This window comes from Vulpes lagopus, chromosome X (assembly GCF_018345385.1).
Source record: "Vulpes lagopus strain Blue_001 chromosome X, ASM1834538v1, whole genome shotgun sequence".
Classification (NCBI taxonomy): domain Eukaryota; kingdom Metazoa; phylum Chordata; class Mammalia; order Carnivora; family Canidae; genus Vulpes; species Vulpes lagopus.
The window spans coordinates 1,812,428-1,838,197 of record NC_054848.1 but is presented as its reverse complement, the minus strand read 5'-3'; the positions used below and the strand labels follow the sequence as shown (position 1 = coordinate 1,838,197).

Here is a 25,770-nt window from a genome sequence, read left to right as displayed (position 1 = left end):
GGGGATTTTCATTTCCCAGATTTTCCCCAGCCCTGGGTATCATCAACCCACTCGCTTGTCTCTTGTATTTCTAAACATCTGTATTCTCCGAGCAGGGCAACTGAGCAGAAATTTTTATAGAGAGATATTTGCCTGCATTCACCACCCAGAGATATTTGGCCTCGCTCCACAATTACTCCTTGGGGTCTGCAGTTGTCCTAGAATATATCGGAGTGAGGACTCACCCAATTGACTACTGTAGAAATATTCTCTAAATGTGAACAAGTGTCTCACACTCAGCTCACAAAATCGCATCATCTTTCCCAGGGTCCCACCACTGGCAGACATCACGTCCCCAGTACCTCTGCCCATCCAGATACAGTAGGCGAAGGACCCACCATAATGAAATGCAATGCTGTCTACTGTCAACGGCCCAAGCTGGTGATGAACAAGGAAGGCTGGAACCATTTGGAGAGGAAATCCATGTGAGTCCTTCTAAATGGCTTGGGATCTACAGAAACGGAAACTTGGCCAGGGGGTTGCAGGATTCTCAGGGTAACTTGTCATGGGGTGTGCACATCGTATTGTCAACACCCAAGCCATTGCCTGACATCTGCATTGTGCATCAACATGGCGGTGGCCCATTCCATAGATGTCCCTCTAACAAAATCCCCTACATGCATCTGCATTTGAAATGAAAAAGGACAACACAACATTGAATTTCGTGGCCAATGCCTAGAGCCATGCATTACTAGCTTTGTGAAAAGAGCTTCAGCTACCACCCCTGTGTGTGTGGCCTCCTTGACCACATGTCCCGGCCATGATGGTGCCCAGCCTGTGCTCTGAGAGAAAATGGGCTCCATCGAGAATGGGGTGAGTGCTGTTGCTGCTGATGGCGGTCTATATGTTGAGTGGAAAGGTTCTAGAGATGTATTGTCTAACATGGAAGCCACTAGCCACCTCTGGCTAGTGAAATTTAAATTCAAATGGTTTAAAGTAAAAGAAAATTTAGAAGTCACTTCAGTGCTCAATAGCCACCATATTGGACCCCATTGCTTAGAACATTTTCCCATAATTGCACAAAATACTGTAGGACTGACCATCCAGTCTAGACACTGGATATTTCTGAGAGACATCCAATTGCAAAGAGGTCAAGGGATCTTTAATTTCTGGAATTTTTCTGATTATAAGGTCCGAAGGCGCATGGATGATACCCACGTAGAATACAGAACAATCAGCAACATACTCTTTACAACCGGGATCCAAATCCATCTGTCTCAAAACTTGCAGCTCACTGGATAATGTAAAAAGTGCTTCTATGAAAGAAAGCCCAATTGTGAAGAATCCTGAACATCGTCATGTTTCTACGTTGGTACGCATCGTCGTATCATGCATGTGCGGCGTGGCTGTGGAAGTCTACAGCTGTGTATATATATATATATGATCCCTGTGTATTCTTATGTTCCGTCACTATTATGCTACCATTTCTAGACAAGAAAAGACAAGAATTGGGCTTCTCACAGGAGGGACCAGCGAAAAACGACGACCAGCCAAAAACGCCACCCAGTCGTGTTGGAAAAAGGGACATGCAAGTTGTGCCAAGCACCCTCTGTCATAGGGTCATCCCATAGGGATGTCATCCCATAGGGATGCACAAGATTGCTCAAGTCGCAAGGCTGGCTGTCCTAGTCAGAGGGACGCTCACGCGGCTGGCAAAGACACCACAGCATTGGTTGGACTTCGCACAATCACTGTTGATTTGTTTCACACCACTCATCCATTGCGGGTGTCCCTGCTTGAGCAGATTTCTTCCAAGTGCAGAGTAGGAGGTGCAGGTTCCTTGACAAATTCGTGCCCCACTGCCTTCCACACCTGCCTCCTAGGCTATGCTTGCTTCTGTTTCTTGGCTTCTCACTGGGGATGTTTTTGCTGCTGTTGTTTCCACCCCGTGCAGCTGCAAGGGGACAAGCATGCCCACCCCGGGGAGGTTTCCCTAGTGTACACCCTTCCACTCACATTCCTTTGAACAGAGCTCAGCTGCACGAACACATCGCAGTGTAAGCCCAGCTGTGAAATGTCATCAAGTGGAGAAGAGGCAACAGTTGCTTTTCTCTCCCTTAGCAAGTCCCTACCTTCTCGTGTAACCACCTACTGATGCGCATTCTAAGCAATGAGACCGCCCATCCCTCGCTGCCAAGGCCGCAAATCACTGCTGTCCCTTTGGAAATCCATTTGGCACCATCGTGCAAAGCTGAACATGACTGAGCGGTTCCCCTCGTTGGGATAAAGCCTGCGGGAACTCTTGCATACTGTGTGCACGTACCCGCATGCCCCTAGCGGGTACGTCTGTACAGCTGAGAAACCTGGAAACAACCCACACGTGTGCCGACGGGAGAATGCATATGTGAAGTGTGAAATGATCACACAATGCAAGGTGTGATAAAAAAAAAGCAGAGATAACAGATTAAGTCTGTATGCAACCTTATGGCTGAATCTTAGCAATTCAGCGTGAAGAGAAAAAAATACACACGACCAGATGATGCGCTATCAGTGACAGAGACTCAAAAGAAAACAAACTTATGTCATATACGAATATGTGTATATATTTTATATATATGTCTTCTCTGTAATAAAATAGATGATAGTACAATATTATGCATAAAAACACTGTCGTCGTGGCGTTTGGGGAGCTGGCTCCTGGCAGCTTTGCTGCCGTGAGCTCTGCGGGATGTTGCTCCTTCCCTTCATGTGCTTTTCCTGGCAATCTGTGCTCCCAGTTCACGTCCAGAGCGCAGGGTGGACTCAAACTCAGCTTCATGACTTGGTGGCACCTGCTAGATGCGGTGGAGGATGCTTTCCCCTCTGGGTTCACCAAGCAGCTGCCGTGCACGGAGTACACTTCATCCCGGCATTCCTTTGGCTTTGGAAGGCTCACGGCTTCCAAATGGGTTTGAAATCCTAGGAGCAACCAGCTATCATCTTGAGTGAGCAAAGGAAAGAAGAAATCGCAGTAATTAAGGCAAAATGCACACGTTGTCAAGAATCTTTAGGCGGCATATAAACGTGCACACATTTCAGGAAAGTGCCTACTGTATGCCATGGGGTGGTGTGTATTTATTTCAAGCCACGACACACCTGCTTTTGGACGGGGTCACCCATCTTCCCGGCCAGAATCCCGGGGAGCATGCCAACCGGGCATGCTTCATCGTCCGGAGAACCTACAGATGCCCACTTTCCTCCAATACACACCTCACGATGGCTCACGTAATGCTGTCCCTGTAGACCGTGCTGAGTGGGATACACTGTGGAAGGACTCAGCCCATGTCCCTCATCAGTGTTCCATTTTGGTTATGAGACTTCACACTTAAAACATGGCAGAGAAGATTCCAGACACGAGCCAAATTGTAAACAAAGTGGGAAGAACACCCCGCAGTTGGCCTTCTCCTTGGATCCTAGACATAGTTAATGGGCTAGATTTTCACAGCACACACAACCGTTTCCGCCGTGGGGAGGACAGATGGTAAGATCTCTGAATATCTCGCTCTGAAGATCTAGCCTGTCCGGGAATCTCCGACACCCAACACGTCGGTAGATGATTTGACGTCCCATTTCCACCCAGTGTAGGGAACATGGTCCCTAGTGAACCATTGTTGAGACACTGCTCCAGAAACCAAGACGTGGAGCGACACAGCAACTGTTCGAGCAAACGCGAACACTCGACGGGCAGACAGCATTTGTATGGGTGCAACAAGACTTTCCAGCCTACAGAACGCTTTGCGAGCACCCACGTGCGAGACTCAATCTCGTGGAAGCTCCACCTATGAATATCAGTGGACAATACCCACGGACGTTTAGAGCTATGATATTTGGGAACATAAATGTTGCTCTAAGAGTCATCGTTCTTATGGTATTTAGAAGCCTTTCTGGTTTCTGAGCGTTATTTGCAGAAATGAGGAGCCATCTTAGTTTCTGAGCGTTATTTGCAGAATTTGGAGGCCACTCTGGTTTCTGAGCATTATTTGCAGAATTTGGAGGCCACTCTGGTTTCTGAGCATTATTTGCAGAATTGAAGAGCCATCTTGGTTTCTGAGTATTATTTGCAGAATTTGGAGGCCACTCTGGTTTCTGAGCATTATTTGCAGAATTGAGGAGCCATGTTGGTTTCTGAGTATTATTTGCAGAATTTGGAGGCCACTCTGGTTTCTGAGCATTATTTGCAGAATTGAGGAGCCATGTTGGTTTCTGAGTATTATTTGCAGAATTTGGAGGCCACTCTGGTTTCTGAGCGTTATTTGCAGAATTTGGAGGCCACTCTGGTTTCTGAGCATTATTTGCAGAATTGAGGAGCCATGTTGGTTTCTGAGTATTATTTGCAGAATTTGGAGGCCACTCTGGTTTCTGAGCGTTATTTGCAGAATTTGGAGGCCACTCTGGTCCTGAGCATTACTTACATACACCTGGCCCTCAAATATATGTTACTGAAGCCAACACACATATATGGCACCTCCGTGATTCCCCCTTGCTCTTCATGCTTGGATACATGGCACAAATCTGAAACATTTTACATCTGAAGAAGAATTCATGCTCCTTCCCTGTTTTACCTGCTCTGCCCTCAGTCCAGCATATGTGAATAATGGCCATGACTCCTAACCCAGTTGTTCAAAACCTAAGACTGATTCCTGGCCGGCTTCTTTTCTTGGCTCCATACGCCACAAGGCCATCACCATTGACCTAGTTCTTCAAGAACAAAACCCGAGACCAATCCCCAACCTATTTTCTTTCTTTTTTCTGTCCTAGACTAGTATCCAGTTGATAGGATGATAGACATGCCCCAATGGGTGTTCTGAGTCTGTCCATTCTCTTCATTTCCAATAAAGCCACTTCTCAAATCCATATTTTTCTTTCATTCGCATCCCCATGATGAGCCGTGATTGCCTCCCTAATCTTCTGTCTACACAGCAGCCAGAACATGCTCAAAAGTGTCAACCAGCCCATTCCATGCTCTTAATTAACGCCCTCCCATCACACTCAGGGTAACATTCAGACCCCTTCCAGTGCATTGTTGGGACCTACCATCTCCCAGATCTCTATTCCCATTTCCTTCCTCCGCCTTTGGATGCGTGGAATTCAGCCCAGCTCTTCAGAGCTGAGGCTCCATCGTCAGACTCCTGGGTCACCAGTGTCCCCTCTGCCACAGGCACCTTCAGAGTCAGCCAGCACAGCCTCCTTGAGCAGATCACCTAGAGCTCTGTGGAATGCCTCCAGGCAAGCCATAGCTCTCTGGCCAGAATGGGAAGCAAGCACAGCACTAGATGTCCCTTCACTCCTACATGAGCTCATCTCGTGGCTTCCAGCCCTACGGCCATCTGTCTGTCCCTTGTCATGTAAGCAGAAGGCCCTTCATGTAGCCCACACAGTTACCTCCTGAACCTAAACAATCTAGATAAATTGTCCAAAACTTCCTGACAGTTGATAAATAGCACTTTATTAGCACGGTTCATCAATAGTCCAAGTCAAGGTCGTGCATGCAGAGACCTCTTCTCCCCGTGGCATTGAAGCATTTAAGCCAACAGATGCATGGCTTGCCTTTGAGGTCCACCCTGCGGTCACAGAGAAGCAAAGCATCTATGCAGCCCGGAGACACAAATTGTCCTCTGGACAACCGTAAATGGTCAGATTAGTGAGAATCAATGCATTCTGCATACAGATAACACAAAGATGGCTGTGGTGAAGACCATCTTTACCCTGTGCGGGTGGGGTTTGGTGTGGAGGAAGAGAAAGGTCTCAGATTTTCTTTGTGAGTGAATGTCTGTGTAAATACTGGCCAGGCCCCATCAACACTGCTGTGATGTTTCTACAAATCTCATTTGGAAATGCAATCATGGATTTCAGGAGAGCTGTGCGTGAACCACATCGTGAGAAGTCATGGCCCCCTCCCATCCCTCTGGGCTGGGACTTGGCACACGGGTCTTGCAATTCAAAAGAAACATTTATTTTTCTGAGTGAGGATGAGGATGGGGGGAAACGTGAAACCACATCTCTTGTCCAACTGACGGGAGGGAAGGAAGCCAGCGTGCTCATTGTGTAGCATCTCCTCCAAATTCGTGTCCGCTTCCAACTGCAGAATAGGACTATCTTTGGAAATACGGTTTTTGCAGATTTATTTAGTAAAGAGGAGGTCCTGTTGGAAGAGGGAAAACTCTAAAATCAAGGACCACTCTCTGTCAAAACACCGAAGAGACCCAGACAGCATGTGACAGTGGAGTCAGGCGTGGGGGGGACGTGTCTACCATCCAAGGCATGCTAAGGATTGCTGGCAGCCCCCAGATGCTGGTGAGGGGTGCGGAACAGATCCTCTCCTGGAGCTTCCACAAGGAACCCGCCCTGCCCATGCCTCTATCTCCCACGTCCCATCTCTGGAGCCATCTGCAAAGGCCATGACACCCCAGCCTACAGTTTCCTGGCGGCAGCCAGAGGGCACAAAAACGCCCTGTTTTGTTGATCCATTCTGTTAGGGAGAGGGTGAAGGGGTGGGGAAGGTTACAGCCTTTCTGGTGCATGTCATACTCCTGGGGGGGGCAGGGGTAGGGGTCATAAAAGCCGTGATAAGCACTCCCCCCATAAAAAAAAATCAGAGGTGTTGCAGAGTTCCGGGCTGCAGATCCTATCTGCAATTGCTTCCTCTAAATGAAGCCTTAGATTCCTTGGAGCCTTAAAGTTGGATCCCCACTGCAGAGAGAGCCAGAAAGTCTCCATCCAGAGCCCCACGACGCTGCACTGTCACATAAGCTCCAAGGCGTATGAACAACAGCCTCAAGGCTCCCAAAATTTGCTGCCAAATATGAGCGATAACCCATCCCTGACCTCAGCCCTGTACACACTGCTCAGCTCTCTCAACGGTATCGTGTGCGCCTCCCACCACCGGATGGTTTCAGCAGCAGTTAGAGCTGAGCGCCTCCCGTCGTAGGGAGGGGTCTTCCAGAACACTCACCAGCCGCAGTGCCCAGGTGCTGTTCTGTGCTTTCATGGTTTGGATGTGGGGCGAGGACTGGCCGAGACAGAGGGCATGCTTTGTGTGGTGGCCCAAGGGATTCCCATATGGACAGCAGTGCTCCTCGGGGAGACCTTCATGGGGTTTAGCAGGTGGCTGGGCAGGCTTTGCTCTCCTGGATCATCTCCAAGCCCCTCCGTCTGTTCCTGCTCATGGGTTCCATCACTCACCTCCTCTGAGCTCATTGCCATCTCCAGCTACTCTGCGGTGGCCTTGAAACTTCCCATTCCCCAAACACCTGTAGAGGCCATGGGCCTTTGCCATCCCATTCCTACTGATTCCATAGCGGCGCTGGGTGCTCCTTGAAACGCTCCTGCTCCTTGAACTTTGTGATTGTGAGGCACTAGATTGAGTCTCCCCAAATTTCATATGTTGAGGTCCCAATCCCCAGGACCTCAGAATGGGACTCTCTTTGGGAGTGGGGTCTCTAAAGAGGGGATCAAGACACAATGAGGTCAGTTGTGTGGGCTGTGATCCCATAGGATGGGGGTCCTATAAGAAGAGGGGATGAGGACGCAGACATATCCAGAGGGATGACCATGTAAGGACATGAGGAGAACACAGGGTCTACATACCCAGGAGAGAGGCTTCACGGAGAACCAGCCTCTACGCCACCTGGACCTCAGACTCTCAGCCTCCAGGATCAGGAGCAAACCAAAACTATGATACTCCACATTATTTTTCCAATCCTGCTGCCAACTCTTTCTTTATCATTGGGCAGAGCTGTCTTAGCTGTTAAATGTTGCAACCAGATTTTAAAGAGATTCCAGAGAAGATTCCCAATGCTCATGGGCCCACCATTCAGCTCGAGACGTAGAAGCTTTCCACCATCCTACGCCATACTCTGGAGTGTTCCTTAGGCTTCAGGGGTCCTTTGCAAGCTCCATGTGGTTCGAATTCCTTATTCTCCATTGACACGATGCCACAGACCCACACACAAGTCCAAGTACCACTTAGTCATCAGTGAATCAACGTCTATTCATAGATATTTTGCAGACATGATGTACATCTCTGCATGGACATATATGTCCATATCCTCATGTGTATCCACACTCATGTCCATATTTATGGACATATATACGGATATGGACGTGTTTGAATCTACATGCATATCAGACTTCTCCCCTAGGCTTTAAACCACATATGCAACAACCTCTCATTTCTTTGCTTCCATGTCTCGAACCACAAATACCCAAAGATGTTTTTGGTTTCAGAAACTCTTTCCATCATTAAGGCTTTTATTTTATCAAGGACCCCAAAGAGCTTTGGTTAACGGACATTTGTATCTACCACTCATGACCATATCAGCAATTACAACTGCAAAATGAAAAACACATGATTTCATTTTAAAGCCATGAAGACAACTATCCAGTGTATTGCAAAATAATACTTTTTTTTAAAGGAAAAATAATGATGTTCCAAAACAGGAAACAAAATTAGCAAGCAAAGTGACATAATTTTATCTCTCTTTTTGTTTTTTTGGGTTTTTTTGCAACCGTCTGACTGAATTCAAGAGAACGGAGTTTGCGTATCCACTTTGGCATCAACCTGTGGTCAATACACTGTTTTGGAGGGAGGATATGAAAGAAAGTTCATCCTCATCCAGGTGCATCTTGGGAAAGAGAGGAGTGTTTTCAGACTCTTTATTTTTTTTCTTTTATTTTTCTTGTTTTGTTTTTAGAGTTTTTAGATCATCATGGATACTCTTCTCTCTTATAACACCAAAATCTGGTGCATAGGGGCTACACAAAGGGTGGTTGCCATGTACATGTGAGCTTATATCAATCAGTGTTTCACACTTTGTCAAATTACGATCCACCATTCCCAGTGGCCATTGGATGCATCTTGTACCCACATGCAACTCCACAGCATCACATGTTGGCCATTTGCAACATGTCACTGGCTACTTTTGCAAATATTCCAGATACCGATGTTTTGTTATAAGACGTAAAAAAAAAATAATCAGGCGTCTTATCTGACCAGGAATCTCGTGCGCAGCCTTTAAGGACTGGGCAACTGTCACATCCACAGGATTTGTGCAGTAAAATCCCACTAAGAGTGGTCAGTGGATCAGATCCTGTCAAGTGTGGTTCTTTCCACGAAACCTACAGTGTCACATGGGCTCAAAGAAACCATCAAACCGGGCAGCTCTGGGTGGCTCAGCGGTTTAGTGCCTGCCTTTGGCCCAGGGTGTGATCCTGGAGTCCCGAATCAGGTCCCATGTTGGGCTCCCTGCGTGGAGCCTGCTTCTCCCTCTGCCTGTGTCTCTGCCTCTCTCTGTATGTCTCTCATGAATAAATAAATAAAATCTTTAAAAAAAAAAAAACCATCAACCCATTAAGAGAAAGAAGAGGGCAGCTGATGAACCAAAGAAATAAAGCACAGTGGCAGGTGGAAGCCTAGGATGTCCCTCTGATCCCCGCCGCCCGACAGGACACGCAGCTTCTCCCCATGATTCAATCACACCCCAATCGAGGCGCAGCCATCAGGAACTTTGCAGATGTCATTATTGCGTCAAATCAGTTGACCTTTACCTAGAGGATCTCGGTGAGCCTCACCCCTAACAAGAAATGGAAAGTGCTTCCTGGTGAAAGAGACTCAGATCACAGAGATTGTCAGTGAGGAGACGGTTCACGTCAGGGGGTTCTCTGTTGCTGGTTGGAACGTGGGCATCTCCGTGAGCTCAGAGCCACTCCCCGCTGATCGCCAGGAGGAAACAGACACCCCCGGCCTCCCACGCATGGTGCTGAATTCTTCCCACAAACAACAGGGACTTGGAGGAGGTCCCAAGTGCAGATGAGAAGCTTGACTTCAGCCTGGTGGGACCCTGAACAGAGGTCCCAGTCACACCGCGCCTCAACTAACCTCCAGAACTTTCCGCTAATAAGCAAGTGTTGGCCTAAGTTGCCATATGATTTCTATAGACCGGATTCCCGGTCTCCCGTTATTGTATTTGTGAAAGGGGGTGTGTCTGTTGTGTTTGTATGTTTCCAGTTGCCACTACGGATCAGAATAAGGGAAGCACATGGCTCAAGTTTGAGTTGACAGATCGGTGGACTGTAAGGAATCAGAACCTCCTCCGGGGTAAGGGAATTAAGGCTCGTGGGTCACATCTGGCCTCGCCATTGCTTGTGCAAATAAAGTTTTATTGACACACAGCCTTACCCACTTATTTGCTTATTACCTATGACCGTGTTTGCATTCCACGAGAGTTAGGTTGTTGCAACAGACACCCAGTGACTCACAAAGCTGAAAACCTTTGCTCTGTTGCCCACTATAGAAAGTTTGCCAACCCCTGGTCTAGTCCCACTTTACCACTTTTGGTAAAAAAAAAAAAAAAAAAAGAAAAAAAAAAGACTTCCATCCATTGAAGTTCGGTTTTCTTGTAGACTTACACAAATGCCTACAGAAACCGAATCTCCTTTGAGGATGGACGCGGTCGCTGGGCCCAATAGCACAATAGTCAGCACACAGAAAGCCTCGATCAGGTTCGTTTGCATGGTTTCGAAGGTTCCAGGCAATGAACAGCCAACAAAAGAAAAACAAAACTCTGATTATGTGGATCTTTGTGAGAGTTAATTGCCTCTTGGTGTGTGCACAGAACCAACGGTAAATTCCTCTCTACGGCTCGTCCTCCTTTTCCTAATCTTGGGTCATTTTTTATGACTTGATCTGAATCATATGCACTGCTTGGGTTCAAGGCAATTGCCCAACATCTTCCCCCAGAGCCCAGAGGCACAGATGGGTCCCAGGAAGTGGGAAATGCTCCAGCCGTACCCAGATCAACTTCTGCTCACACACAGAGAGGAAAAGCTCCCCGGCAGGCCCGTGATGGCTGGAGCCCCCATCCCCCTGACCCCTTCCTTAGCCGACGGAGCTGCTGAAGACGTGCTGCTGGCCACGCTGAAGCCAACTCAAAGGCCTTGCAAGTGAGTTATTGATTGTTTACACTCAGGCTCCTTTCTGGTTTGGCTGCAAACCGTGCAGTTGGTGGGAAAAGGCTGTTTGCTGTCAAGTCTGGATGCCGTGGGCCTCGGCCTTGCAACACAGTTGGGTCAAAGCAGTGGCGAGCAGCGGCGTCTCCCAGCTGCCATCCCCCCGACCATGAGCCCCTTCTCTGAGGCTTTTGGTGACGCTGAAAGCATTTTCTCAGCAAAAAGCCTGGCTATTTGGGTAAAATCAAAACGTGCCTGCTTCCTCGCATGTGTGTTTGTTTTGTTTCCATTCATTTTAAAAGACAAGGATCATTCTGGAACCTTCCCTCCATGTCTGCCTACGGAGGAGCCCCGGCCCCTCGGATGGTCCTGGGCTACAGGTGTTTGCTCAGGCTCCTTCCTCTCTGTGGTCCTGGCTGCTTTAGAACAAGCACACCCGTGTCGGGTTGTGCATCGATGTGCACACTCTCCTCAGTGGTCACATCTCTCTGGGCTTCTCCAGCACACATGCTGTACATGTACACGTACCACACACTATGCACACATGACACAGACCGTACATGTGCACAACCACATGCCACATGCATGCACATATGCACATGACAGGCCACACACACACACACACACATTACACATGCACATACACCACACATTCTGCACACGTGACATGGGTCACTCATATACACACAGCACAGACCACACACTCATCCACATACGCAGACGCATACTCCCTGCATATGTGCATGTGCTTGCACACACACACACCAAACACATATGCTGGCACACACGTGTGCCCATATTCATGCATTCACACACATGCACATGATAGGCCACATACCCCACATGAATGCACACACTTGTGCACACATGGCACAAATAACTAAAACACACGCCCCCTTTGCACATGCATGTGATTACACACACATGCCCATATTCATGCACTCACACACATGCACATGATAGGCCACATACCCCACATGAATGCACACACTTGTGCACGCATGACACAAATAACTAAAACACACGCACCCTTTGCACATGCATGTGCTTACACACATGCCCATATTCATGCACTCACACACATGCACATGATAGGCCACATACCCCATATGCACGCACACACTTGTGCACACATGACACAAATCACTGTCCTATACACACACCTTTTGCACATGCATGTGCTTGCACACACACACTCTGACGCGCACACATGCTCACATTCATGCACTCACACACACCCCCAAGGGCCCTTCCTGTAACTACAGTGTGGACGGGCAGCATGTTTCATAATCGATATAATGCACGTAAACGATTTAACAGTTTTCATCTGAAAATTCACCTTTTGTTCCTGGAGACACACTAGCAAAAGCTCCCCAGATGTCTCAGATGGTGTCTGCGTGCAAGAGGTGTAAGCACTAGGTGGTTTGAATCATTCCCATACTTGCTCAGTCAGGGCTGCGTCTGCTGGATCGGATGCCTCCTCCTGTCATGTGATGCGTAAACTCAGAAACACACAATCAGCCCTGATTTTCACTTTTGCGTGTGTAGGAGGAAGCAGCAAGGCATTGACATTACAGTATCTGCAATAATGTACTAAAAAACAGTGAAACCGTTCACAGAATCTGGCTTTGGTTTAGCTGTTGCGAAAAATGAAAATTCTTTCGACTTGCGCAGCAGACTAACTCCCAGTCTGGGCAGCAGACACGTCCTTGTGGCCACATAGGTGGACCCGTTGCAGGGAACAGATCGAGAAAAGTGCCAGCACGAACCCAGGGAAGGCACAATCAGAAGCAAAGCTTCTCTTTCCAGAGCGTCATTTTTCATCTTGAAAACTCCCACTTGAAAGTCTCAGAAAAGAATGTGGTGTAGAGAAACGCATGCTACGTGTTCTAAAAATAATCCCCAAACTCAGGGAATGCGGACAAGACATATTTGCCTCTTGCTCCCACAAAGTCCCATGGGGTATTTCCCAATGAGTGGTTCTCTCGGGTCATTCTTTGTGGGGTGGTCAGCCCCCAGAGTGGTTCTTCATGGCCTTGCCCTGCTGACATTCATGCTGCAGACTGGTGTGTGTGTCCCAGACGTCCCCAGACTTGCTCCCTATGACCAATATGGCAGAAGGGATGGCACTTGGACGCCTACATTACGAAACACAATACAACCTCCATCTTGCTCACCGTCCCCGCTGAACCCTTCACGCTGGGGGAAGCCAGCAGCCCTGTCGCAGGCAACCTTTGGGCAAGGTCCACGTCACAAGGGACCGAGGAAGTCTTTCTTCCAACGGGGATGCTACTGGCCACTCTTGCTTTCCAGTGATGGCAGCCTCCACCGGCATCTTGGCTGCAACTTCATGAGCTGGAAGCCCCTGCAAGAAGCTCACGACCCTCAAAAACTGTGTGCCAAGGTGAATGTTTCTTCTTTGAAGCGTCTAAACTTTGGGGCAACTTGTTACGCAGCAATGGGTGACTTATGGAGCCTTCCTGCAGTCACTCAGCAGAGGACCCAATGCCACGTAGGGATGGACACCAGCATCCATGGCCTCCATCGTCCCCAGAGCAAACACAGGATGGTGCAACATGTGGCACAGCCTGTTGTTTTCCAAATCCCCTTCTGCGAGACAGCAACTTTGTTCTTAGCGACCATAAGATGATAAAGCCTAACGATTGTGCCCGGTGAAGACTTTCATTTATTAACGCTTCAGATGGTGTCAAAGGAACTAATAATAATAATAATAATAATAATAATAATAATAATAGGGATCCCTGGGTGGCACAGCGGTTTGGCGCCTGCCTTTGGCCCAGGGCGCGATCCTGGTAGACCCGGGATCGAGTCCCACATCGGGCTCCCGGTGCATGGAGCCTGCTTCTCCCTCCGCCTGTGTCTCTGCCTCTCTCTCTCTCTCTCTGTGACTATCATGAATAAAAAAAAAAAAAATTAAAAAAAAATAATAAAAAGATCGACGGGGACAAAGCTGTGTTACGTCTTTCTTTAAAAACGACTTACCACGAGCGATTTCTGCTCTGTACCCCCGGGAGGACGTGGGGGTTTGAGACGTGTGCACACACAACGGTGCCCGCAGTGCACTCGCACGACTGTGAACAGCTGACAGTGAACACACGTGCGTGGACGTTCTCCGTGTTGGGGTTCGCCCTGAGTTTCCTGAACTCACTGCCGTGCAAGAGACCATACCCATTAAAACACAATCGGTACAAGCACAGTGACCTGAAGCTCTGTTACGCACCGTATTATCACGACACCGTAGGAACTGTAGCGATTTATTATTTTACAACTTGCATGAACAAACACGTTCTCAGGCTGGACTGTTGCATCATCGATAAGGTTAACTATCCCCGGTGCCAGGTGGGAATTGAATAACACACGTTTTGGGTGACTTCCTATTACGTTTACATTTTCCTGCAGATACGCATCCCCTTCTTTCCTCTATGTAGACTATCTTGCTCACTTTGTCCAGTCTTGGGATGCCACCGGTGGGTACAGATTTATTTTATTTTATGTTTCTTTTTTTTCCTTTTTTAAATTAAAAAAAAAATTGAAATCACAGTAGAGTTAAGGCACAGCGCTATAGTCATTTCGGATGTGCGTACTGTGATCGAACGGTTCTCTGCACGACTCTGTGCTCATCATCATAAGTGCACTCTTCATCTCCACCACCTCTTTCCCTCATCCACCCACCTCTCTGGTAACCATCCATTCATTTGGGAGAGATTTATTATTTAAAAAAAAATTTAAAGATTTCATTTTGAAGCAATCCCTACACTCAATGTAGGTCTCAGTCCTACAGCTGTGGGATCATGAGTCGCGTGCTCCACCGACTGAGCCAGCCAGGCACGCCAGGGAGAGATTGATGTTAAATAAATTGCATTGCCCAAAATTAGTAAACATGCTCCCACATGCCAGAGGGAGACAGAGAGAAAGACACAGAGTCAGGGCAAGCATATGGTCCTACAATCCCAGCCCCCTAATCGGTCATGCTGATGACCGTTCCCTAAAATTCTCTGCCCTCATAGCCCTCCAAGACTTCATGTTTCTATTGTCAAATGAGGCGCATGACCGTTTTCTATTAAAAAAAAAAATCAAACGGTGGTCCTAAACGTTATATTAGGTTGAAAGGTACCCTCAAATCTACCTGCCTGCTGTTCATTGGGGTCCGTGTCTTCCCAGAGTGATCAGAATAAATTTCCCACTTTCTGGAACAATAATGTCTCATCTGCATTGCAGAATGTAGATTCACATTTCCCAATCCATTTCCTTATTTCGATGACACAGAATTCTGGAGAAACCTTCCCAGTCAATGGGGGCATATGACATTCTTGCTTCGGGGACTCCTTATGTATGAACGAGCAACGACTATTCCATTTAGATGAATGATTTTTTTAAAAAAATATGTTTGGCCCCCTTCATATCATCTAGAAATGTCCCCCCTGAAAAGGAGCAGATGAACGATGTCTTTGGAAAATTTCCGGTTATGGCTTGGACACCCCCGCCCCCTCTAACCGCGAGCTCTTATGTTTGTAGCAAAGATGTTTTGGTGGATGGGAATCAGGGCACTTACGTTCAGGCCATGTGCAAGGAAGCAAACAGTGAATTCCTAATGTGCCATTTCTCCATGAAATGAATCTCTTTCCCTGCATGCTGCTGCGGCCGACAACGATTTACACAGCAAATGATGTATCATAAACAAGCTAAGTGTTCGGATTGGTGTGTTAGTAAATCTTCTCCTGCAAATAGAGACAACATGTTCGATCTCACGTTGCCTTCTGGACGCACACGTCTCCTCGTTGTTACCATCTCCCCCTCAGATGGTATTTATGAGGTTGGTTCACGCGTCGGCATTGGGATCGCTGTTGCCGCTAGTCATGGGGTGCTAGGAAGCATTTCAGCTCAGCTTCTGCAAGATCTTACACAAGAAATCGTGTCTGGCTCGCTTCCAGCTCCCCTTTGTATCAGGAGCTAGTGTTTCTGTGTATCCACCAGGCATCTTTGCAAAAACAAAACACCGAACTGTATTTGCATTTTTTTTTAAGTCACGGAGCTGCTGATTCATTTCTCGGGCGAGCTGCACCAGATCCTATGTTGTTTCTCTCCGGCGGAGGGAAGACCTGACATTTTTCTCTCTCTACCTAACGCGCCAAAGTATTTTGGACAAAGATAAAACCAGAGAGTCAATCATTGCCCGTACGGAATTAAACCTGCACCCTGGAGTCAATGTTTTCTGTGGCCGGTGTCCCCCGGATCCCTGCATGGCCCTCTGTGGGTTCCATTGTCACTCGTCTGGGAGGGTCCTTGTTGACCCCATGGCAGGGCACCCGGGCTCAGCCGTGTATCTCCATCTGGTTTCCATATTCAACTTCTGGACCACGTATCGTGCGGCAGGAGGAAGGGGGCATGACCCTTACAGGAACTTCCTTTCCTCATTCCCGATTGTGGCCACTTCTAGAGGGAAGAATGGAGAAGGTGTCCCTGAGCGATGGCTCTGCCTCCTTCACGGAGCTTCTTTACTCTCATGACCCTAAAAGCAATTTCTACGGGTCCTTGGGATGCTCTTCTTCCCGCACAACACAAAGGGTGCGTTCTTGTTGTTATCGTCGTCACCGCAAGATGATATATTCGGACTCCCTGCATTTTTTGGTGATAGAGCTCTGCTCTTCCCTCATGCAAGAGTTCTGTGGACATAAACCCAACCATGAAGATTGGGGTGTTCAGCAAGAAGTTGGACGGGGAGGACAGGGCAGCAGACGGACGTCAAAATGGCCCCAGACAAAGTCATTCCAAAGCGTCTCATGGATTTGTCAGCAGACAGTCTCATCTGTTCCATTCTCATCTATTTAGAAGTATCTATCTCATCTTCCAACCTGGGAATTCAAGTGCCGTGTCCAGCCATACTTTTCTATTTTATGAAAATAAGAGGATGGGACAGTAAGTCAATAAGTTTATGACATAGAATTGCTGGTAAAAAAAAAAAAAAAAAAAAGAATTGCTGGTAAAAAAAAATATATATATATATATTTGACGAAGATCCTCAATGGTGGGGCCATGTACTTACTTACTTTTTAACCCTCACTAGGATGTATTCGAGTGTCCCTCTTCTGGGAGACCGTAGGGTGTCAGGAGCACAGGTTTTGCTATGCCCAGGACAGAAAACACAGATGAAGGCTGCAAAACCCATTTATTGGCCTTGTTTTTTCATCTCTCTTTAATGGGACGTTGACTGTTGTCGTGTACTCGATAGGAAGCGACTTTTGGAATCTGCAGAAGGGAAGACTGGAAAGCAAAGAGGATGCTGCGCCGCAGCTCTCTAGCTGGACATGGAAAGCCGGTCTCTGGGACCCGAGCCAAGACTGTAACAGCTTTCCACGCACATAAGGAAGGAGGTGTGATGTCTCGGTTTCCCTTTTATTGGGATGTAGTCACTTTGGAACGAGCTGTCCTGGTAGACTAGGGGATTCCAGATGTTCCCCGCCCAGCACCCAGCTCTTTTGGCTAAAGGAAAAGGAAACCTCCAGAGCTGCCGCCAATGCTGTTGGGGATTCCGGGCATCTCCAGGAGCTGGAGGGAGGCAGGGTACCACAATCACAAGGCTTGAATGTCACATAAAGTGTTTTATCACAAAGGCAGGGGAGAAAGGCATCTGCCAGGCACAGTGGCAGCCACGTGCCCTGACCTTGTGGTGCATGAGCAGCCGATGTGCACAATGCAAGGGACTCATGCCAGTTCTATCCATGGGCGGGCTGGAGTACAGGATGCCCACGGAATCCCCTGTAGCGGGACTGCAAGGTGGGCTTTGCATGAAGATAAACGATGGATGCTTCCCACGGCAAACCTTGGCGGCCGTCGGCCCACTGGACTCAGCCAGGTGTGGGCAGGCTTCCCCGGGTCATAGCAGGAGGGAGACACTGATGTCCGGCATGTACCCACACACGACACCCGGCTCTTCCCACTGTCGGAATCCCCTCATCTCGCTGCTCTCGCGGGATAGAGGCAGGGGACCCCCCGCTTCCATAAACGGAGACTGACCAAGCTTCCATCACTTTGCCAACACAGCACAGCCGCGAGGCAGGGCAGTCAGAATGGGTCGGTTCTCCACGGGCGTCCGGCCGTGCACATGTGCGGGAAGGACCACATGTCGCTTAGCCGGCCCCCTCAACCTCGCCTCGCCTCAACCTTTTCTTTTAGGAAGTGACACCACTCATTTGAAGGAGCGGCAACTCTCGATTGGTGCCCAAGCCGTCGCCCAGAGGCTCCATTTATGCATTTCCTATCCATGCCCTGTTCCCCTGGCCACCCCATCTGACTCTTGTCACCAAAACTCTCATAGTCGAGATCAGATCTTTGTATCTTATTGTCTGAGATGGATCACGGGCTTCCTACCCGCCCCCTAGTCCATGCTCCCCTCACTGGGCATGAGCATCCCGGCCCCCTACTTTGGCTCACTGACCATCACGATATGACCCCAGCATGGAAGCTCCAACCTCTTCTTTAGACACAGCCCTCTTCCCCTGATCCCATGACCTCTAATCTCTATGGATTATCCAGTTATCAACTCCCCATAGAAGGACCATCCATGCTCACTCACCTTCTCCCTGCTTGGTGTAGAAATGCTCTTCTGCCTTCCTTTCCATCCCTATGCACCAGGAGCAAGAAGTTCCATGGCATCTTCCCTGTGGACACAACATCACCAAGCTCAGGTCAGAAGATGCCCACTGACCTGCCATGATGGTTCAAACACCTGCCACCATTGGGGGACCAGCTGCTTCCTTTCAGGTACAAGGTCACGCTCCCAGACCTGGGATCCCAGGGCCTCCTGGAAGGGGTTCATACATCCCTTCTTAACACCCAGCTCCCCAGTTTCCCCAGTCTGAGCTGGCTCCCCCAATGTCACTGTGTGTTTTACACCTAGGGATAGCCCTCTTCCCTTATGTTCAACTCACATTTTAATTTCTGAAGACTACTTTTTAGCAATCTACTAAATGTCATGGAAACTGTCTTGCATCTCCAACTGCTTGTTGATCTCAGGAGATCTCAGGCCCCAGCCAGGACCTGCTGGATCAGAATCTGCATTTAACGGGATCCCCAGGTGACCACGTGCGTCCCTGGGTGCCAGCTTAAAGCTCGCTATTTTGTGTTCACCGTGGAAAGAACGCCAACCATGTGATTCACTGTTGAACAAAATTTTTTATGGGCACATTGCATGAAAGTTGCCTACAACCGATGTCTGCAGCATGATCATCTTGATCTACTGATACTTTACACCTGCCGAACAACATCTCCCCATTTTACCCTCTCCAGCCCCGAAGAAACAGCCAACCTAGTCTACTCCTGGGAGCTAACCATGGCACACTCCCCTCAATGAACCAGAATCCTGTGGTTCTTGTCACTCTGCAGTTGGCCCACGTCACCGAGCAAACATCTCAAAAGCTCATCCACGTCATTGCCAAAGCACAATTTCCCTTTTTGAAGAGATGAATGGTATTTCCATTGTATGTGTGCACCACACTTACTCCGTCCAGCTTTATTGATTATTTGCCCCCCTGCTTTGTCGAGATACAGTTAACATAAAACATATTAGATCGTGTTTAAAGTGTTCTGTGCGATGATTCGATGCACTGCTGATACCTTGAATTTGATATTTCCCCCTCAAGTTATGGATTTGCTTCTCCTGCGTGGCTCCCTCACCGTCTTAGCCAGGCTCATGCATCAGGACATGTTGCCCAGAGACATTGATTGCCTCTTCAATCCCAATAGTGGCAGGGGTGAGGGCAGGCTGCCCCCAAATGTGCCGCATTGACATGTTGATATTTTAAATAGAAGCCACTCAAAACAGGACACTCAGCTCCTCCTCTGTCCCCTTGCAGGTGAGAAATGAATCTGCCGAGTGCAAGGTGCCCTCTTGTCCTCGGAGAGAGGGAGACATCCTCATCACCACAGATGGGACGTGCGGAGCCCAGAGGGCTGGATAAACAGAGCTCTTTACTCCTTAGGAATTTCCTACCCCCACCCCCGCCCACGTTCTGTTTAGAATTCCTGACTAACTGGGGCTCCCAAAGTGACACTCTCTGTCTTGTCCATAACTCACGAGATTTATTATCTCTTTGAAAAGCATCAACACTGCCCACCTTGCTTAGTTCTTTACGTCTTAATCTCATTGTTGGACCCCCATGCTCACGGAATAAAACTTTGGGTTTTGTTTTGCTTTGTCCTGTGAATCTGTCTTATTTGAATTTCAGTCTTAGCCCAGCTGGGAGCCCTTGAAGCTGGTAGAGGAAGAGTTTCTCCTTCCCTTCATAGACATGGCATTTGGATTTCTACCCGACTGCCCACATCCAGTCCCACTTTTCCGGATTCTGGATTTTGTCCTTGGTGAGGACTCTCCCTGGCTTGCAGGTGGCACCTTCTTGCCATGTCTTCTCATGGTGGAGGGAAAGAGAGCTCTGGCCCCTCTTCCTTTTCTTATTAGGGCACTAATCCCATCATGGCAGCCCCGACGTCATGACCTCATCCCAACCCAATCACCCCCAAAGTCTCCCACCTCCAAACACCATCCTGTTGGCGGTTAGGGCTTCCATATACAAATTTTGGGGGTGAGGGGGACACACATTCAGTCCACAACTGGGTACAATGTTTTTATGCCTTATATATACCACTGTGGGTAGATGGTCAAAACAGAACAAACAAATGAAGGAAATGGAAAAACCTGATTAATTCCATGCACAACTTGGATATATTTTAGAGCAGAAAATAACATAGTATCAACTAACAAAAGTAGCATATTAAATTCTATATTATGAGAAACACATCTTCTCAAATATGCCTCCCCGAAATGGAACAATATGGAGCAAAATATTAACTGTGTTTATCACTTGGCTGTGACCCTCTGAGTAAATTTTCTTAAAAAATATTGTTTTATTATGTCATGTCATGAGCACTGGGTGTTATATGCAACTGATGAATCACTAAGCTCTACACTGAAACTAATAATACAGTATATGTTAACTCCCTTGAATTTAAATTAAAAAAAAATTTTTATCACAGTTGTACACACCATAAAATTCACCCATTGAAAATATATCATTCATAGGTTTTAGAAATTTATAATGTTGTGAAATTATCAACACAATTCATGTTAGAGAATTTTCATCACATCCCAGGAAGGAACCCTGTTGTCATTAATACTCCATAACCCACCGCCCTCCCCTGGCCACCACCAGTCTGATTTCCGTCTTGACCAATTTGCCAGATCTGTACTTTAATATGTGCTTTGGTTTTCCCGGTTTGCTATGATGTGAGCATATTCGTTTCACAATAATTAAAAGAATCGCATATTAAAATTTCTTCTAAGGGGGCACCTGGCTGGATCAGCGGGTGGAGCATGGGACTCTTGATCTCAGGGTTGTGAGTTCAAGACCCATGTTGGGTTTGGAGCTTACCTAAAAATAAAATCTTAAAAAAAAAAAGAATTAAAAAAATGTTTGTTCTGATAAAAAGAAGTACATGTACAGGTAAAGTGTAAAGTCACAGACTCCAGGAACAGATGAGCTGAGCGTTGGACATCATGATTCTGAAAAAGGAGCCACGTCTCTGGTTGGTCTGTCTTCCTTCAGACTCACATGCTTTTCCCCCTCAGATTTTCCTTCTTAGGTTGGTGCATTTTCTGAGTAATGCTGAGGAGTTTGCCTTGACATCAAGAGGTCAATTCTTCCAAAAGTTTGATATTTTTTTTGAATGTGTGTCTAATATGCTACCCGAGCAGCTGCTTATTACCACTGCTAGAGGCATTTGTTTGGACAGATTTGCTTAGATCAACAGACCTTTGAACAACTGTATAAACAGCACCAGTTAAAAGCAGAGACTCACAAACACTGTTCCCTTAACTAAGGGGGTAAACATTGGTTGGACCATTTCTGGCCACTGGGGCTGGAATCCAGAGCCTAGCGTTGGACCCCACAGGTAAGAAACTGCTCATAATATGATATAATATAATATGATACAATACAATCATGTAATATGATGTAATAATGCAATGATGCAATATAATATGATATAATTAATATGTTATGATGCAATTAATATAATATATGACATAATGGCAAATCTCGGCCATTGATTAAGACAGATCCAGCTGATACATAATGTAAGGTTAAAGGTTATAGATGTTGGGGCAGTAGATGCATAAGTGAATCAATGAAATTCGATTTGAATAATGCACATATTGGGTAACTGCCGCCCTGGTAAATGTTAAAACATAAACTACGTACAACAGACGGATCGCCCTATGCTATTTTTGCAACACCTTCTGAACCTATGATGACTTGAATGCTAAAAGTTCCCAAACGTTTGAAAGGGCGAGCAAGATAACAGCAAGAATGTGTATCTGTTTTCCATTCTTGTCGCGTTTTAAGTGATAGAATTATTCTCAAACGTCGAGGCAGTTGGAAGGAAGTTTGGAGATTATCTGATGCAGACTAGGATATAAAAACCAGAAGTTTCTTCTTGATTTTTTTTTTTTTTAATTTTAGGGTCATAAAATTGGTAGGACAAAAAAAAAATCAGTATTTTAATTTTATTTTTTTTTAGTTTCAGGGGTAGAATTTAGTGACCCACTCATTGCAACAAACACAAAAAACAAACAAACAAAACAAACCAGTTCTTGATTAATTACTTAGACTGAAGGCACCAGCCCATCACGCCTACCATCAGAGGAAGGCCAGCAAAATGTTTATATGATTTAGTTTCTCGGAACGTGAATCATGCTTTCATGGTAGGTTTTGACTTCTATTTTTTGCCATCTCGGACTTGAGAATTCATGACCCGGGGAGATGGGGGGTGATGGGGCCAATCCCATGATATGGATCAGTCTCACAGCAAGGAGAACGTGGGCACAGAGCTCGGATGGGAAAGAAACAGGGTTTCTGGAAAGTACACACATCCCTGCTCGGCCCCAAGTGTTAATCCTGAAACATGCTCGGGAGCAGCTGATGGTGAGCAATCCAGGCCACGTGGGACCAAAAACTCGGGTAGATTAGAGGCGATACCGAGAGGGGAGGAGCAGGATGCGATCTTCTGCTCCCACCGCTGGGACCGTTAAGGGAACTTGCTGCCTTTGACGAACCCATCGTCTGTAATTTCCAGCGGCGGCCGGATGACACTGTCCAGGTGCCTCAGAGTGAGTGGCCCTCAGCTCGTGCTGCCTTCGGTGCCCCACGGCCTTGCGAAAACACGGTGCGCGCAGCTCTCCTCGAAGCCACAGCCCCCGAGGCAGGCTTTGCGAGCAGAACCGTGTGGCTCGGCACGTCCAGCCTCCACCCCACTTCTTAACCGCCGGTGCCAAAGTGAGATGATCCCTAAGAGGAGCTTGTCCCATCCCCAGGATATAAGTTGAGCCTCGCTCATGTCACAGCGACTTGTGATTTGCCGCCTGCATAACTGTGTCCTCTATTCCATGCAGCCCGGGGAGAACGGGCGTGGCTCCGCTCACGTGTGGCCTGCGAGCTAATGGACATGGCACTACCTTCAGAGAGCACCGTGCATCCCGCGAACGCTGTCACGTCCGGGACTCACAAGTCCACAGATGCAAGCACATCCAAGGCTCCCGGAGACGTGTGGACACCTGCTACGAGACGAGCGTCATTCCTCCGCTTTGCCTCCTGAATGATTTTCTGTGTCTGAATCCCTTCCAGATCCTCCGCTGGAAAGCCAGGGTTGGCAGAGAAAACATTTCCCGATGTCACGTTGCCTGTTGAGAAGGAAGTAGAGTGGACTCATAGGTGTTCTTTCTGGCAAATTTTTCTGCAGCTTGGAGAAGGTTTGATTATGCTTCTAAATTTGAGATAATCCCAGATCCCGTGCAGTTGGAAAGCAACGATACCTTGAGATCCCCTGTATTTTTCATCTCCTTCCCCCACCCCACCCCCCACCCATGGCGATATCTTGCAAAACCATGTCCCAGCCAAGATATTCACTTTGTTGCCATCCAGACACAGAACGTTCCATCAGAGCCCTTGTACCCTTCACCTGCTTTCTTCCAAAGACAGCATCTTGCAAAACCACGCCCCAGCAGGGTATTCCCCTTGTTACCATCCAGGCACAGAACATTCTGTCCCAAGGATCCACTCTGCTGCTCTTGCACAGCTACACCCACGTGCCCACCCCTGCCGCCCTAGGGTGGGACCTGGTGACCCCCAATCTGTTCTCCAGCTCCATCATTTTCTCATTCCTGGGACGACCGAGAACCGGATTCATGCACTATTCGTGCAGCTTTAGGGATTGGCTTCTTTCACTTGCTGTCACTTTTGCTGGAGAGTCTCCCATTGTTGAGAGCAACAGTACTTTCCGTTGCTATTTTTGTCAGGGGCGGGGGGTGGGGAGCAAAAAGCAAAGCACGACTTTTCTGGAGCAGATACAGGCACCAGCCAGGGTTTCTCCGTAGACCGTGACGTCGCACGGCGTACACTTGGCGGTAAGCGAGCATCTGTGGGCTGTCGGGCGTCTTCAGAATGAGGGCTGTGGCCTTGCTGCATGGGAGGACACGGGGCGCCACGGGGCCCCCGGAATGCAGATGTGCTCAGAGAGCAGCTGCAGACACACAGGGCCGGTCTGGGGCCCCGGGCACGCTGCCAGCACCGGGCAAAGGCATGGGCCCCAGGATAGCTGTGTGTGACTCACGGCAAGGTCACCTCCGTCCTGGAGCCCGTGCCTTTGGAGTGAGTGCACGAGGGTGGACTCTGTCTCTGAGTGTCTCCGCACGGACTGCACTTCCAGCTTCCCCGGGCGTCCCTGAGCTGCCCCTGTCGTCCGAGCGACGGATGTCACCGCTTGAGCCACGTGGCTGCGGGCGGAGTCCCGCTGTAGGGGCGTCCTGGGAACGGGCCACCCCGCACGGCCGTTCCTGGGGAGGACAGTTGCACTGCTCCGCAGATTCTCATCAGAAGCCTCAGAGGTGTGCATGGATCGGCCGCAAGATCGCTCACACGTGGGGTGCCCCCCGCAGAACTCGCTTAGCGCTTGCTTCCTCGGCCATGGCCGGGCCATGCCCTTAGGTCCACCCTTCTTGGAGACGGGGGTATTGGTCCCAGCAGGGCTGGCACAGCGGAGAACAGAAGGGCGAGATGCAGGCAGAGCAGCCAAGTGCCGAGGCTGTTCTCAGCGGCCACGTGTGCCCCTGCAGGGCAGCTGGGCAGCTGGGCACGTGCATGTCTCCCAAACCCACGTGCAGGGCTTCCTTCTGGGTCTCAGCCTACGCGGGCATCCGGGCGCCAGAGACATTGGCCTCTGCCACGTATCCCTGCGGCCCAGCACTTTCTAAAGGCAAAGTTATATTTGCTCTTTTGAAGTGCTTGACCATTGGGGCACCTGGGTAGCTCAGTGGTGAAGCATCTGCCTTCAGCTCTTGTCAGGATCTCACGGTGCTGGGATCAAGTCCTGCATCAGGCTCGCTGCTCTGCTCAGCCAGGCATCTGCTTCCCTCTCTCCCTCTCTGCTCCTCCCCACTCCTTGTGCTCTCTCTCTCAAATAAATAAACAAAATCTTTAAAAAAAATAAAGAAAAAAGTATTTCACCCTCGTGTCAGTATTGATACTTTCTCTTCAGCTCTGCTGACTCAATGACAAAATATTTTACAATGAGTTAGAGTTCATGGCCTGGGTGACAGGCACTGAGGAAGACACATGATGAGATGAGCCCTGGGTGTGACACTATATGTTAACAAATTGAATTAGAAAAGGGGGAAAAAAGAATCCACAGCCTCAGCAAAATGCAGATTTGAAACCCCCCACCAAAAACTGGGCAGAC

The 25,770-nt window shown here is 48.2% G+C and overlaps 1 long non-coding RNA gene across 1 annotated transcript; it reads left to right on the top strand.

Moving 5' to 3' along the window:
- Positions 1-21,855: 21,855 nt before the first annotated feature.
- Positions 21,856-25,487, top strand: LOC121482749. The gene is made up of 3 exons (XR_005985614.1): positions 21,856-21,930; positions 22,558-22,741; positions 23,429-25,487. It is a non-coding gene; the product is annotated as an uncharacterized LOC121482749 (long non-coding RNA).
- Positions 25,488-25,770: the final 283 nt, after the last annotated feature.